Below are 16,138 nucleotides of genomic sequence, written 5' to 3'. Positions count from 1 at the left end.
AGTCAGGGTCCTTCTGAGACTGAGATGGCTTTCTAGAAGCCTTCTTCCCAGAGTGAGCCCGCTCGCGTTTGGAAGCCTGGGTACCCATTTTATGTTTTACGCGTGTCTAGACAGAAAGAGGGAAGAGAAAGGGCGATAAGGATTGGTATATCTAGGAGATTGATATACTTAATATGGGATTTATAGTAAAGAGGGGTCTTTAGTCGCTTGGCAACTTCCTTAGAGGGTTTTTAAAGAGCTCTAGCTATCCGGTATTCCTTCCTATTTCCTTAGTCAATAACCTGGGGTCCTTTTCCACTCTGCCCATCCCGCCCAATTCCTCATGGGCTATCCCTCCTGGCAACCTCCTACCTATCGTCAATCTCAGGAAAAGGGGCCCTACTGAACGCCCGCGCCGTGCGGTGCCAGATCGGGTGATCCCTGGATAGAGTTTCGAACCGAAAATCCCCCTTGCTTTTGGAAGCGGGCTCACGCACGATACACGTGTTACGTGGCACCGACCAGTGCGGCTGGGATTGGATAGAAAGCAAGACCACTTCCTGCCCCCTAGCAAGGACGCTCGGGAAGTTCGGAAAAAGAACTCCAACCCCTTGCTTTCAACTGGGATACCCGTTGCGGAGAGTCGGCTATCTTTCAAGTCGGGTCTCTCCGTCTTACTTTCGGGCTCCCAATTGGTGCGGCTGGCTGGAGAAATATAGAGAAAGAGATAGAGCTCAGAACCCCCCTTTTGGGTCGAGCAGCAGTCCACGGTCTCTCTCACCAATTGGACCAAGAGACAGGCGAGAAGGAGCGATAGAGAGGAGGGCAGAGAATTCAGTTGCCAGGAGATTTCCACCCCTTTCCCACCAGTGCACTGGGTTTTTCCTTTTTCTTATACTCACGCGTCTTCTATGATGATCCCAGGATGAATAAGCCGGCTGGATCCCTCTTTGCTCCCCGGCTGAACTCCTGGGGCTTTTGATTACCGCCCGGAAGATGGCCGGGGGTCCAAAGGATCTTCCCAGGCAAAATGGCCTGGTGCCGGCTGAAGATTTCGGGGCCCCCGGTCAGCAACGCGGGAGAACCGCATGCCCCACGTTGGGCAGCCAACTGTTACGGCAAAAATCTGGGTGTGAGGCTGCTCTGCCACCCAGCTCATCGGACTAAGTCCGTGGGTCCCTGCGGAGGAAAATGAGCTCAGCCGGAGACAGGAGCAAACTGCAGAAGATCCAAGTTTATTGCGCAACAGGTTCAAGGCGAGATTGAACCGTGAGAAAGGGGTGACATGAGTTTTTGAAACTCCCTCCATGTCCCAGAATACAGTGCAAAAAACACGTCATGAATACATTAAAGAGAGGTTTGGTTACACAGATTACATCATGAATATATTAAAGGGAGGTTGGGTTACACAGATTAACATATGGAGGAGGGAGGGGGGAATATGCAGAGCTACACCGGATTAACATAAGGAGGAGGGAGGGGGGAATATGCAGAGCTGGAGATATGCACAGATAAACACTTCCTGGGGATGAGAAAACAATAGTCCCAAATATGCATAGTCTGCCACCTGACATTGTCTGGAGGAAAGGCTGATCAGAGCAATTTGAAAGGATTAGGGTCTTGACACCTTGCTTGAGGGATTATGCTGGACAGGGGAGGTGTGATGGAGTCCTAGAGTAATTGAGCAAACTGGCACGCTGATTTTCTATGAATTTTATAGATTTTAGTCCCTTTCGACATTGACAATTGGAAATAAATTGATATATTGTAGCGAAGAAGAAGGTGAGGAAGACATGCCCCCCCCTTCCGTAACACCGCCTTTCACTCCCCTTCAGGAGTCTCAAAGCGGCTAACATTCTCTTTTCCCTTCCTCCCCCACAACAAACGCTCTGTGAGGTGAGTGGGGCTGAGAGACTTCAGAGAAGTGTGACTGGCCCAAGGTCACCCAGAAGCTGCATGTGGAGGAGCGGAGACGCGAACCCGGTTCCCCAGATTACAAGACTACCGCTCTTAACCACTACACCACACTGGAGATGTCCTGAGACCTCCAGGGACAACTTTGCTGGCTACATTCCTAAAGGTTGCATCCAGTGCTGCAATTCTGCCCATGCAACAAATTTCCCTATGCATGGCAGAACTTCCCATTCCTCTCCACCCATTTTCAACACCCCTTCTGTATACCCTAAGCCAGGGGTCAGCAAACGTTTTCAGAAGGGGACCAGTCCACTGTCCCTCAGACCTTGTGGGGGGCCGGACTATAATTTGGAAAAAAAAAATATGAACGAATTCCTATGCCCCACAAATAACCCAGAGATGCATTTTAAATAAAAGCACACATTCTACTCAAGTAAAAACACAGTGATTCCCGGACCGTTCGTGGGCTGGATTTAGAAGACGATTGGGCCGGATCCAGCTCCCAGGCTTTAGTTTGCCCACCCATGCCCTAAAGACCTGCTCCAGAAGGCTAAGGGGCAATCTGGAGCAGTTTGGGGGGAGGGGATGCAAACAAACAGGAGAGGAAGAGGGAGTCTCATTTCACAAGCAGAAAACCACTTGCACAGCATTGCATGCCACACATAATACTAATATAATAAATAGCTATCAGTTGCAGCCAAAGGCTCCAGCTTGCAAGAGCGACTGGGTGGGCTGATGTCACATGTGTGATGCTGTGCATGATATAGCACTTGCATGATGTCAGGACATCGGGAAGAGCCTGGGGCAGAACCGAACACTGCAGCAGAGTAGCTTCAATAGCTGCCGCCAGCAGCGGGCTGCTTTGACACTGCAGCAGCAGCAGCAGGAGGAGGAGGAGGAGCTGGGCACTGAAGCCATAAAATAATAATAATAATAATAATAATAATAATAATAATAATAATAATAATAATAATAATAATTTTATTATTATTTATACCCCACCCATTTGGCTGGGTTTCCCAAGCCATTCTGGGCAGCTTCCAACAAAGTATTAAAATACAGTAATGCATCAAACATTAAAAGCTTCCCTAAAGACGACTGCCTTCACATGTCTTCTAAAAGTCAGATAGTTGTTTATTTCCTTAACATCTGATGGCAGGGCATTCCACAGGGCAGGTGCCACTACCGAGAAGGCCCTCTGCCTGGTTCCCTGTAACTTGGCTTCTCGCAGTGAGGGAACCAGTAGAAGGCCCTCGGCGCTGGACCTCAGTGTCAGGGTAGAACGATGGGGGTGGAGACGCTCCTTCAGGTATACTGAAACGAGGCAGTTTAAGGCTGTAAAGGTGAGCACCAACACTTTGAATTGTGCTTGGAAACATACTGGGAGCCAGTGAAGGTCTTTCAAGACCGGTGTTATGTGGTCTCGGCGGCCGCTCCCAGTCACCAGTCTAGCTGCCGCATTCTGGATTAGTTGCAGTTTCCGGGTCGCCTTCAAAGGTAGCCCCACGTACAGGACATACCACTCTCAGCTCCATGCTTCGCCTCCACTGCCCCCTGATATTCTGGACATTGCCCTCTGCTCCAAAAAATATTGTGGGGCTCTAATTGCTGCCCTTTCATGACACCTAAAATCAGCTTCCTGAGGGCACTATCTCCCTCTGCTTAACAGTAGAGCCAACCCTGAAGAACAGCAATATGCTAGCAATGTAATTCATAGTTCTGAGGTCCCACTGCAATAAAATGATTTGGAATTATCTGCAATGTTCCGCTAATTCATTTGTTTTTTTTAAAGGAGGCAATGTGCATGACACCAACTTTCAGCAGAGATCCTTCTCCTTTTCAGTGGACTTGAGCAGACAATATTTCTTAGTGAGCATCACTGGCGTATGCGGGGAGTACGGTGCACAGCAGGTGTCAGCCACGAGGGTGGGTGACAACACCGTGCCACCCCCAACCCCACCTCATGCTCACCGCGCAGGTGGCAACCCAGACGCTCGCTGCGTGGGCGGCAGGCCGCTAGGGACGATGCTGCCACAGGCAGCGAGCTGTGAGCATGTGAGCATGGAGACCAGGCAAGAACATTGAAAATTTCCATCTTGCTGGTTTACAAGGAGATAATCAGGCACCTTCAAGCAATTTCTAAGAAATCTATTCTTCGCCAACAAGCACTCATATCATTTCCGTAAGAAATGACAGCACAAAATGTTTCAGCACAGGACACAAAGTGCTCTGGATCTGAATGTGAAAGGTCAGTTTTTGTATAATGACAATTTCAGAAGAGTACACACAGTTACTGCCTCGCGTCGTGGGCAAAAGCATTAATGGCTTTCTGGCTTTTTCTTATCAACCAGAGCAACTATAAAGGCAGCTCCTTACTTACACACTGCAATCAAGTGAAACAGTCAAGATCGCGTGTGGTTAATTTTTCTGGGAATATTTGTCCCATGTGCTGGAAAGAATTACCTGCCTCCATAGAGACACACACACAAAAACCCATCAGAGCATATGATATGCAAACAGCCTGATCATGCAGAACACAAAGTAAAGAAACTGAAATAAATAGACTGGCAGAAAGTGCAGCCTTTATACTGAAGTAAACCCACATATGGTGTTGGAGGAGACTCTTGAGAGTCCCATGGACTGCAAGAAGATCAAATCTCTCCATTCTGAAGGAAATCAGCCCTGAATGCTCACTGGAAGGACAGATCGTGAAGCTGAAGCTCCAATACTTTGGCCAACTCATGAGAAGAGAAGATTCCCTGGAACAGACCCTGATGTTGGGAAAGATGGAGGGCACAAGGAGAAGGGGACGGCAGAGGACGAGATGGTTGGACAGTGTTCTCGAAGCTACGAACATGAGTTTGACCAAACTGTGGGAGGCAGTGGATGATAGGAGTGCTTGGTGTGCTCTGGTCCATGGGGTCATGAAGAGTCAGACACGACTAAATGACTAAACAACAACAAACACATTAACACACATGTCTGGCAACATACTGTAGTAGAACACCTGGTTTGCATGCAGAATGGCCCAGGGACCAGCAGGTAGGCCTGGGAGAGACCTCTCTCTGGAACCCTGCATAGCCAACGTGAGACAGTAATGAGCTTGATGCCCCATGCTTTGCTACTGCTTCCACAGTTGCTCTCAAAGCAATCTGGATTAGGGATAGGCAGAAACTTGTTTCAGCACACATTTTAATGGGGAACTGCCAAATTGAAGTTTCTGAAGCAATACATGAACCGAAGTACAGCTATCCTTCAAATCCTGCACTTTTTTGGACCAAGGACCTCACTACGCCATCCAGTTGGTAGCAGCAATAATCTAACAAAAAATTAGGTATTTAAAATGTATATATTCCTGGAAATAACACACAAAAAATGCATTATTAGGAAACTGTGCTTGCATAACCAAAATGTGTATATTAGGAGAACCATGTGCTAAAATGCTGACTAATTCTGGTGAGGGTTTTTCTTTTTAAAAATGAGAAGAAGAAGAATTGCAAACTGATGGAGAAATGTGAAGAACTGATGAATGGAAAAATGAGAAACTGACAGAAGCTAAAATAGGCAGATTCATATATCCCTAGTCTATTTATATTACATAAAACTAATAATTAATTAATTAATTAATTAATTAATTAAACTAATAATAAGAATTGCAAACTAATGGAGAAATGTGAAGAACTGATGAATGGAAAAATGATAAGTTGATAGAAGCTAAAACAGGCAGATTCATATATCCCTAGTCTATTTATATTATAGCAAAATAATGCTTCTTTGCTGTAATATAAAGATACTGACTCACACTTGTATGCAAGAAAGGGTTAACTTGAGCCCTGAGCTCAGGTTGCAAGTGGGTGTGGCTTAATAGGCTCTCAGCAGCCTCTGCTCCTCCCTTCTCAGTTTTTTCTTTCTTTATGCTTCCTTGAACAAACACAGGAGTCATGGCTCCTTGCAAGTGAACTGACTCTCTCTAAGAAAGAGGATTTTCAACACTGCATCTTAACCTGAAGATTATATGGTCCTTTTTGTAAGGAAACCCAAGTACTTTTCTTTTTAAGTCACTTTGGAACCTTTTCCTTCTTCACTTTACTGCCAATGGATGGGGGCTGTCACATCTGGAAACTGTGAGTAAAATATCCAGTTATTTGCAAAGTTAAGTGTCTGTGGTTTATTCTGGCTTCTGGCATGTGTAGCATCTGAGATATGAATCAAAACGTACAGGCAATATTGTTCTCAGTTTTTGCATGTGGAGGAAAATGCCCTCCCTCCCTCCCTCGAATGCTTTTCATCACTTTCTCCTTGGGAAATCAAAAACTGCGGACACCAGTGGTTGCTACTGCCATTTACTTGTCCTTTGGGACCAATCCACCATTCAGCTTCCCAGAAAGAGACAGCAGCGGGGCTGGAGGCTGATGTGTCTTCCTCGTGGCATGCCCTTCTCATGACTCACTCACTGAGCATGAACAAGTGAACAGGCATTGATAGCAAAAGGAGGTATAGGAGAGCCCAATGGTCTCCCCTCCTTGAATATGGGCCTCAACACATGGCCAGTGATACCAAATGCTAACGCCAGGCCTAGTCGCTTGCAGCATTTCTGCTACTTTGACTTACCTGCTACTCATACGATACAATATGATAATCTTTTTTGTCATTGTCCCATACAGAACAACGGAATTGAAAAAAAATCTGCACCAGACATTCAAAAACCAACAAGCCAGCTATCCCAGCCTGGTTAGCCCCCTAAAAATTCTGATACCCCATAATTAAATACAATATACTCCCATAGAGACTACTTTACACTGCATTTAATACCAAAATCGCATTTGGATAGAAACTGTTTCTCAGGTGGCTAGTCCTAGTCTTTATAACACTGTACCTTCTTCCAGAAGGCAGAAGCTGAAATAGATCATTTCCGGGGTGTGCACTATCCTGCACTATCTCTGCAGCTTTCTTTTGACACCTGGAAGCGTAGATTTGATCCAAGGTGGGAAGAGTTACTCTCTTCACAGTCTTTACAACCCTGTTTTTTCCCTGACAGTGCAGATCCCAAACCACACACACAGACCGTAAGTTAATACACTCTCAACAGTACAATGGTAAAATGCCATCAACAGGTCCTTTTAGAGATTATTTTTCCAGAGGATCTCACCATGAGATCCCAACATTAAATCAGTTCTACATATATAGTCAAAGGTCAGGGTCAATGGATGTGTCTTCAGCACACAGTAGAGACTATATAATGAAGGTGGAAGATGCAGGAGGGAATTCCACAGCTTAGGGGCTGGCCCAGATAATGTCCTTTCCTGGACCCCACAATATTTTGAGCATGGTGAGATTCCCCTATGCTGATCTTAACACCCAAGAGAGTCCCTGGGAGATGAGGTGGTCTTTCAGGAGGTAATAGCAAAATGATACCACATCTGCTTCCTGGCAAAGTCCTTTAAAATAAAAATAAAAATCAGAGGTCTTCTAGCAAAATTACTGAAGTTGGTTTTAAATGGTGGTTTTTATTGACTACTGGGTTTTATCTTTCTGGTGGCATTGCTTCTACCGTTTTAAGACCGTAATGTTGTGTTTTACTGTATTGTTTTGTATCTCTCCCCCCCCCCCCGCCCTCATTTTGTGAGCCACTTTGGGAATCTTTAACTGAAGCACAGCATATTTATTTGATTTATCAACCTGATTTACAGCAGGTTCCCGGGGTAGCTTTAGTTAAAATTACAGTAAAATGGATTAAAGCAAAATCATTAAAAGAGGAACATTAAAGGACCACTGTCTAAAAGAGGACATAAGCCTTAAATAAATACAATAGGGCTGCAGTCCTAATCCCACAGACCTGGAAGTAAGCCCAAATGCATTAAGCAGGAATCACCTCTTGAGTTATATGACTAGGATTGCTCTGTAAGCATCCAGGTAAATGAGGGGTCTTAAAGGTAAAGGGACCCCTGACCATTAGGTCCAGTCGTGACCGACTCTGGGGTTGCAGCGCTCATCTCACTTTATTGGCCAAGGGAGCTGGCGTACAGCTTCCAGGTCATGTGGCCACCATGACTCAGCTGCTTCTGGCGAACCAGAGCAGCGCATGGAAACACACAGAGCCTTAATATACAGTGGTACCTTTGGTTGTGAACAGGATCCGTTCCGGAGGCCCGTTCGCAACATGAAAAGAGCACAACCTGAAGCGCCGTATCTGCGCAGGTGCACGGTGCGATTTGGCACTTCTGCGCATGCGCGAAGCACAATTTAGCACTTCTGCACATGCGCAAGCGTTGAAACCGGGAAGTAACCCTTTCCGGTACTTCTGGGTTGCTGCGGGACGTAACTTGAAAGAACATAACGTGAAGCAAACGTAACATGAGGTATGACTGTACTGCTGCCAATGCCCCCTCCAGACCTCCAGAACCAACTACAGTGGTACCTCAGGTTACATACGCTTCAGGTTACATAGACTCCACTAACCCAGAAATAGTGCTTCAGGTTAAGAACTTTGCTTCAGGATGAGAACAGAAATTGTGATCCGGCAGCGCAGCAGCAGCGGGAGGCCCCATTAGCTAAAGTGGTGCTTCAGGTTAAGAACAGTTTCAGGTTACGGTAAGTACGGACCTCCGGAACGAATTAAATACGTGAGGTACCACTGTACTCACAGACATCTTCCCTAAGATTCCACCCTAACATACCTCACTGCAACCAGAGACCACATGGCTATGATTGCATTCACGTTCGGACCTTGTTGCATTACTTAAACCAATTGTAAGGCTAGCATTATAAACAGGCAACCTCAGTTCATAGCAAATGTACCAGGACTGGAATGGCATACATTGCCAAGTCAATGCACGTAACTACCAAGTTGCACTGGAAGTTTAGAATTTTGCACACACAAGAGAAGGGAATCTGCCAGGTGGGGAAAATACAAAACTTTTTTTTTAATGTTACTTAATGCCAAAATGGTGCCAGGAGAAAATGTTTCTCTGCAACCAGGCCTTGGGCTGATTAACATCCTATGGACTTTTAAATGCATTTGATGGAGGAGTGTATGTTATTGGTTTATTTCTGTTCTTGTTTTGTTACGTTTTTTGTGTTCTCATTTTGTATTTTTATATTGTGATTTACCCTGCGATCTTCAGATGAAGGGCAATATAAAATAATAATAAATAACAACAACAACAAAGGTGTGTACAGAGATAATCTTGAGACTACCACATAAGTGACTGTGGAACTCCCATGCTCATGATGCATCTAACGGTATATGATATTTGCCTTATGGAAGTCATCCCAAATGGCCTCCGTTTCACAACTGATTTCCCCTTTATTGCATAACCTTTTTGAAGTATTTTGTGTAGTTTTTTATATTTCATGTAGTTTTTATATTTGGGTAAGAAATATTAATAATGATAATACAATTGGTAGGGAAGGTAAATGCCCGCTGGATGGCTAAGTCCAGTCAAAGGGTGTGGCTCTCACCTTAGCTTCAGGCTGAGGGAGCCGGCATTTGTCTGCAGACAGCTTTCCGGGTCATGTGGTCAGCATGACTAAACCGCTTCCGGCGCAACAGGACACCATGACAAGTGCCAGAGCACACAGAAACACCGTTTACCTTCTCACCACAGTGATACCTATTTATCTACTTGTGCTGGTATGCTTTTGAACTGCTAGGTAATAATACAATACAGCAGGCAAGGGGGGGAATCCCAAGCAATCTGTTATATCTCTTCCCATCTCCCTTCTAAGTTCTTAAAGGTAGTACCTTGTTTCCAAAACATGGAGCAATTAGAGAGCCATAAATAATGCATCGTCATTAGCGATCTAAATAAAAAGAGATCTGAGAAGCGGTGCTGAAAGCCACTTGATTTATTGCGATGGTGATGTATGGCTAATGTTTTGGAAAAGGGTTTTATGACCATGTTAAAAGCAGCTCTGTATTAAACCCACAAATTAGCTTCTGTTCTGCTGGAATCTAATTACCTCCTTTATTGGAGCAGGAGTCCAGCAAAGTTACAAGTGCCACATAATACTCATTCTGCGTTTGCAAGAAATAGATCTTTTAGTAGTCAGCAACCACTCTTTGGAATTCCCCGCCTGTTAACAACAGGCAAGTGTGTATATATATACGAAAGCAAATATATATATATATATATATATATATATATATATATATATATATGGCACCTGCTAAAAACAGCATCTCAGACAGCATCTTAAAAAGCAGAGATATCACCTTGCCAACAAAGGTCCGTATAGTTAAAGCTATGGTTTTCCCAGTAGTGATGTATGGAAGTGAGAGCTGGACCACAAAGAAGGCTGAACGCCGAAAAATTGATGCTTTTGAATTATGGTGCTGGAGGAGACTCTTGAGAGTCCCATGGACTGCAAGAAGATCAAACCTAACCATTCTGAAGGAAATCAGCCCTGAGTGCCCTCTGGAAGGACAGATCCTGAAGCTGAGGCTCCAATACTTTGGCCACATCATGAGAAGAGAAGACTCCCTGGAAAAGACCCTGATGTTGGGAAAGATGGAGGGCACAAGGAGAAGGGGATGATGGAGGACAAGATGGTTGGACAGTGTTCTCAAAGCTACAAACATGAGTCTGACCAAATTGCGGGAGGCAGTGGAAGACAGGAGTGCTTGGCGTGCTCTGGTCCATGGGGTCACGAAGAGTTGGACACGACTAACAACAACAACAAAAATGTTCATTTAGCCAAACCTATCCAGGTGGCGCTGTGGGTTAAAGCCTCAGCACCTAGGACTTGCCGATCGAAAGGTCGGCGGTTCGAATCCCTGCGGCGGGGTGCGCTCCCGCTGCTCGGTCCCAGCGCCTGCCAACCTAGCAGTTCGAAAGCACCTCCAGGTGCAAGTAGATAAATAGGGACCGCTTACCAGCGGGAAGGTAAACGGCGTTTCCGTGTGCGGCTCTGGCTCGCCAGATGCAGCTTTGTCACGCTGGCCACGTGACCCGGAAGTGTCTTCGGACAGCGCTGGCCCCTGGCCTCTTGAGTGAGATGGGCGCACAACCCCAGAGTCTGTCAAGACTGGCCCGTACGGGCAGGGGTACCTTTACCTTTTATCCAGACATGGGGTCATGAAGAGTCGGACACGACTAAACGACTAAACAGCAACAACATCCAGATATGCAGAACATTGACCAGTGTTGTACTCTGGTAGTTAGTTCATTGTTTGTTTCATTGTTTCGTTCTTATTTTGTAAACTGCTTTGGTTTTTGTTTTACAAACAAGCAGTATATAAATTGCATGAAGTAAGTAAAACATTCAACAAGAAAAGATGTACAATCTGTGAACGAGCAAAGGTAGGAAATCCACATCAATAATCAAGATGGGTTCACATATCCTCTGCTCTTAGCTGTGGCTAAAGCTGCCTTTTTAAAAGTATCCTTGCCTTTGTATTTCACTTTCCCCTATGTTTGAAAGAGCAATAACCTGAGTGCTTTAAAAGAATAATTCCCCTGAAATCCTGCTCTCCTCAGAATGTATACATTGTTTCTTCCTGCCTCCTGCAAACAGCTTCAGCCATCGATATTTGCCAACAATATGGCTATTTATTTGATGTGTCTTGCTTTGTTCGTGACCTTGGATATGCAAACCGTGGATGAAAAATGATACTGAGAGGAGAGCTCTGTTTAAAACTTTGGAAGATGAACACAAAAGTATCTGATAAAAGCACGGCTTATAATACAGAGTGTGGATGCTTCTGAAGGAGCTCTGCACAAGATTTGAAGTCCTTTTGCTGCAAAAAAATCTCAAAATGTAAACACCTTAGATGGGTTAATGGAGTAGTAACTTTATGTGGTCATGTTGAGAGGTCCCAGCAATAATCAAAGTATGGAAGCATGTTTGCTTAGAGTTTCATTTGTAGTTATGCATGCATTGGAGTTATATCCCACCTGTTCTACAAGGAGTTCATGGTGGTATTCATCTTATTCTCTCTTTTTTTAAAAAAAAAATAGTTTTATTTGTTTTTTTAACATATCATTTCCAACATTCATTTAACATAATTTCTTATCTTATACAATATTTTTGACTTCTGTCAACTCCTCTGATGATTTTCCATTTCTATCACTTATTCTGCCTTTCTTAATTTCTCTATAACCTTTAATTATCATTAACTAACAATTCTCCTCATAGTCTTTCTTGCAATATTTCAAATAGTCCCCCTTACAAAACTTCTTGCAATCCTACTAGCATAATCTGTTCATTACAATTACTTTTCACATAGTTTGTATATTTACTCCAGTCTTCTAAGAATCTCTGGTCCCACAGGTTTTGAATTCTTCCTGTTAATTTATCCAGTTCTGCATAGTCCATCACTTTCATCCTCCATTCTTCTTTTGTCAGTAGTTCTTCTTGTTTCCATTTTAGGTATCCATCTCATTCTCAACTCCTTCTCTATCCTCTCAACAACCCTGTGAAGTATGTTAGGCTTAGAGATACCAACAGGTGCTCAGGTTACCCAATGAGCTTCATGGCTGCGTAGGGATTTGAACCCTTGTCTCACAGTTCCACATCAGTTTGCTTTTTTAAGCAAATGTTCTCATGGAAATTCACCAGCATTTTAGTGCTAATTTCTACACAATTTTGGAATGCAACTTTGCTTAATACGCTCCCTTTCAAAGTAATTTCCCACAGTGTTGTGATATTTTGCACACATTTAGAATCATATAATCATGTTATTGTAAAGTTGGAAGAGACCGCTAGGATCATCGAATCCAGCCCCCTGCAATGCAGGAATCTTTTGCCCAATGTGGGGCTCAAACCCACAACCCTCAAATTAAGAGTCTCATGCTCTACTGACTGAGCTATCCCAGAGCTTCCATATTGTTCTTCTTGTTGTTGTTGGTATACTGCACTAAATCTCAGGGCAGTTCACTACATAAAATCACAATATATTAAAAAAAAATGATATATGCATTTGTGGACACATTACTCAACTAGAGAATACTACTGCAATATTGAAAGAAAAGCAAATTTTGAAAGCTGGCTGTGTTTTAACATATTGTTTCAGAACTGCAAATCAGGTACCGTATGTTCTGGCGTACAAGATGACTTTTTATTCCTGGAAAATCATCCCAAAAGTGGGGGTCGTCTTCTACGCCGGGTATACACGGAGCCACCTGTTGGATGGAGGAGAGGGAGCTGGTGAGCAGAGGCACCCCTTCTGCTGTCGCTCCTCCTCCCTCCCCACAGAAGGGGACGCAGCCACCGCTCTCTCCTCACTGTGGAAAGTCCTTCTGAGTGCGGCGCTCACCCACCTGCTGCTGCCATGGGAGCCGGAGCCGGCGTCTGCCTTGGCCGCGCGGGGCTTCGCTTGGCTCGCACGCGCCATGAAGAGCCTACCGCAGCGATGTGGTGCATGGCTTCGGCCGGGGCTCCAAGGAGCTGGGCATCCCCACAGGTGAGGGCAGTGGAGGCCAAGGTGGCCGCTCACAGCCTTTTCCTGGAGGGAGGGAAGGAAGGAGCCAGGAGGGAGGGAGGGAGTTCCACCCACCAAATGCCTCACGCACCTCGGGCTGCTGCTGCGACAACAGAGGCAGCAGAGGGGTGCGCGCTCTGACCCTGGCGGTGCTTGGCGGGCGGCCAAACTCTATAATTTAACAGCAAAAGTTGGGGGACGTCTTATACGCCCAGTTGCCTAATACGCCGGAATCTACGGTAGATTCCCCTTTCCTTTGCTGAAACGTAGCAAAAATAATGCCCAATTCTGCTGCTGAGCTGAGCTATTATTTAATCTTAGAATCTTAACTGCTTCCGAATTTTAGCATCCTGTCTCCCTGTCCATTAGAATTTGCTTGCAGAAGTTGACCCCAGTAGCACAATCAACTTCACTTACGCAACAGACAATTTAAATTCTATAAGCATGTTCATATGATTTAATCTCAACAACTAAGCCACCAAGTGTTAAGTATTATAATACTGTTTACTCTTTTACTTCATCTCAAATAGACTGAGAGCTATTATTATTATTATTTTAATTCCTCAGAGGTTTTATAGCAACTCGGATACTGCAGCTTTAGCCTCGCTGAGATTTATAATCTAAATATCACTTATCTGAGTCGCAACCACGTGAGGTCGGCCTCTTTCATTCGTAGTGCAAACTTTAAGAAATTGGTAAGCTTCCAAAATTGCAGCCACCTGGTGGCTGGGAACTGAGATTGTCTTCATGATTGACAGAGCAGACCTTCATTTGCATAGCAGAGTGGGACTTATTTATCTGTTTACCAATACAGTGGTACCTTGGTTTTCGAGCATCTCGGAAGCCAAACGTTTCAGTTTCCAAACACCAAAAACCCAGAAGTATTCGTTTTCGAATACACCTTGGAAGTTGAACTTCTGAGGTGGCTTCCTGTTTGAGTTTTCCGTATGTTTGAGGCTTCCATATTGAGTTTTCATTTTTGGAACATTTAGGAAGCTGAACGGACTTCCAGAACGGATTGTGTTCGAAAACCGAGGTACCACTGTACAGATTTTTTGAAATGTAGGAACAGACCAAGAATTTGACAAGTGCAGAAGCTGTCATGAGACAAAGGTTCTTAAGAGCAGAAGCAGTAAGGCCTACAAGGTCTACACAATCATTCAAGCCTGCTAACTGTTTACAGGATGACTCATTCTCTCTATAAATTTGTATCCTGTTTGCAGGCAGACCCAGTGCAATGTCTCATCTGTGTCTGTGTGTGTCTCAGCCAGAGCACTCTGTCTATGCTCTTTAACTATGCTGTTTCTGAACAAGTTTATTTTCTCAAGTAAAAGTTTTATTCTGTTTATGAAGAAGACTATGCAAGATTAATTTACCGTTGCTCGACAGAAGCTTGTTCCCCCCAAAAGAAACAAGTCTGTGTCTGGAAGAGCTATTGCAACTGGCCAGGGAGAGAGACAATGCATGGTGGTGCCAGTTCTGCACACTGGCATCTGGGAACGTGACCAAGAGATGTTTAGATCCACACCTTGCCCCTAGAGGCATTTTTGGCCATGCCTGCATTCATTCATCCCTCCCTCTCTCAGTTCCAGTGCAGAATTCCCAGTCACTTCGGGGCTGAGTGGGATTTTTTCCCCCCTCCTCCCCACAAACTGGCCAGATCAGGCAGTTACTTTTTGGTTTTTTACCAACTCTGAACTAGTGGGCGTTTAGGGTTGGGTGTAGTTAAAGAAGGTAATGGAAGACCAGGGAACAGATGAACATACTTGGACACCTCTAAGGTGAAGGATGTTTTTGGAGTCCAACTGTTCTTGGCTATGAGTGTCAGGAGCTTGTCCTACACTCGAGTAGGACCCTGGCAGAGACACATGCCCGACTGGCATGTTCTCTCCCTCCTGGTTGATCATTCGGGAGCTTCAAAAGCTTTCTTCAGCCCGAACATCACAGCAACCGATGCCAACAGACATCGGCACACTTAGGGATCCGCAGAGTTTGCGCATCATGCGTGACAAACCTCAGCAACTCAGCATTTTGGCTAATCTACTTTATTTACATATAAACATACACGGAGCACTGCAACATGGCTCCCTCTCTCTCTAGCATCAGATAGCAAAGAGAGCAAGAACAAAGGACAACAGTCTCACTTCACGGAACACAGTAACACATCCTGTCTCCGTCACTTCCCACTTTGTGGAGTCAAAACATATACCGTCATGTGATAGACAACAATCCCATGACTGCAATCATGGAGCTGGAATTCTAACAGTGAGGACCTTAGGTTGGATATGGGACACTTTGAGGCTTACTTGACTAGAGTTTGGGTGGCCTGGAAGGCAAGGCTTCCCCACTGTAAGGAGGGTGCCTAGACTTTGGGGCTATGCTCTGTAATGCCCCTTGTCATGGGCAGGTCTTTTTGGCTCACCCAAGGCTGATGTTTAATAACATAAGAAGAGTCTGCTGGATTAGGCCAATGGCCGTCATCTTGTTCACACAGTGGCCAACCAAATGCTTGGGAGAAGCTCAAAAACAGGACCTTGTTAAGTATAATAATTATGATTATAAGTCAGGAGTTTGCAGAAATCAATTATCTCCAAATGTGGCGGCCTTGAATTTACGAGTCCGGCGTCAGTGCCATCCAGCAGAAGGGAGCTTTTTGGTGACTCTCTGCAGCCGTCACCTGGGCTTGCTCGTCAACAGTTCTGATTATCAAGATGTTTCTCTTCCTTAATTTATAACTAGTATTTTGTAAACTTTGGCTCAACCTTGCTTTTGGCACTGCCTAGCAAAGTGCTCAGCCCAGCCCAGCTTCATGCAGCCTCATAG

This window comes from Podarcis gaigeae, assembly GCF_964106915.1.
Source record: "Podarcis gaigeae genome assembly, chromosome: 3".
Lineage (NCBI taxonomy): Eukaryota > Metazoa > Chordata > Lepidosauria > Squamata > Lacertidae > Podarcis > Podarcis gaigeae.
The sequence above is the reverse complement of the archived record's forward strand: the minus strand, read 5'-3'. Positions refer to the sequence as shown.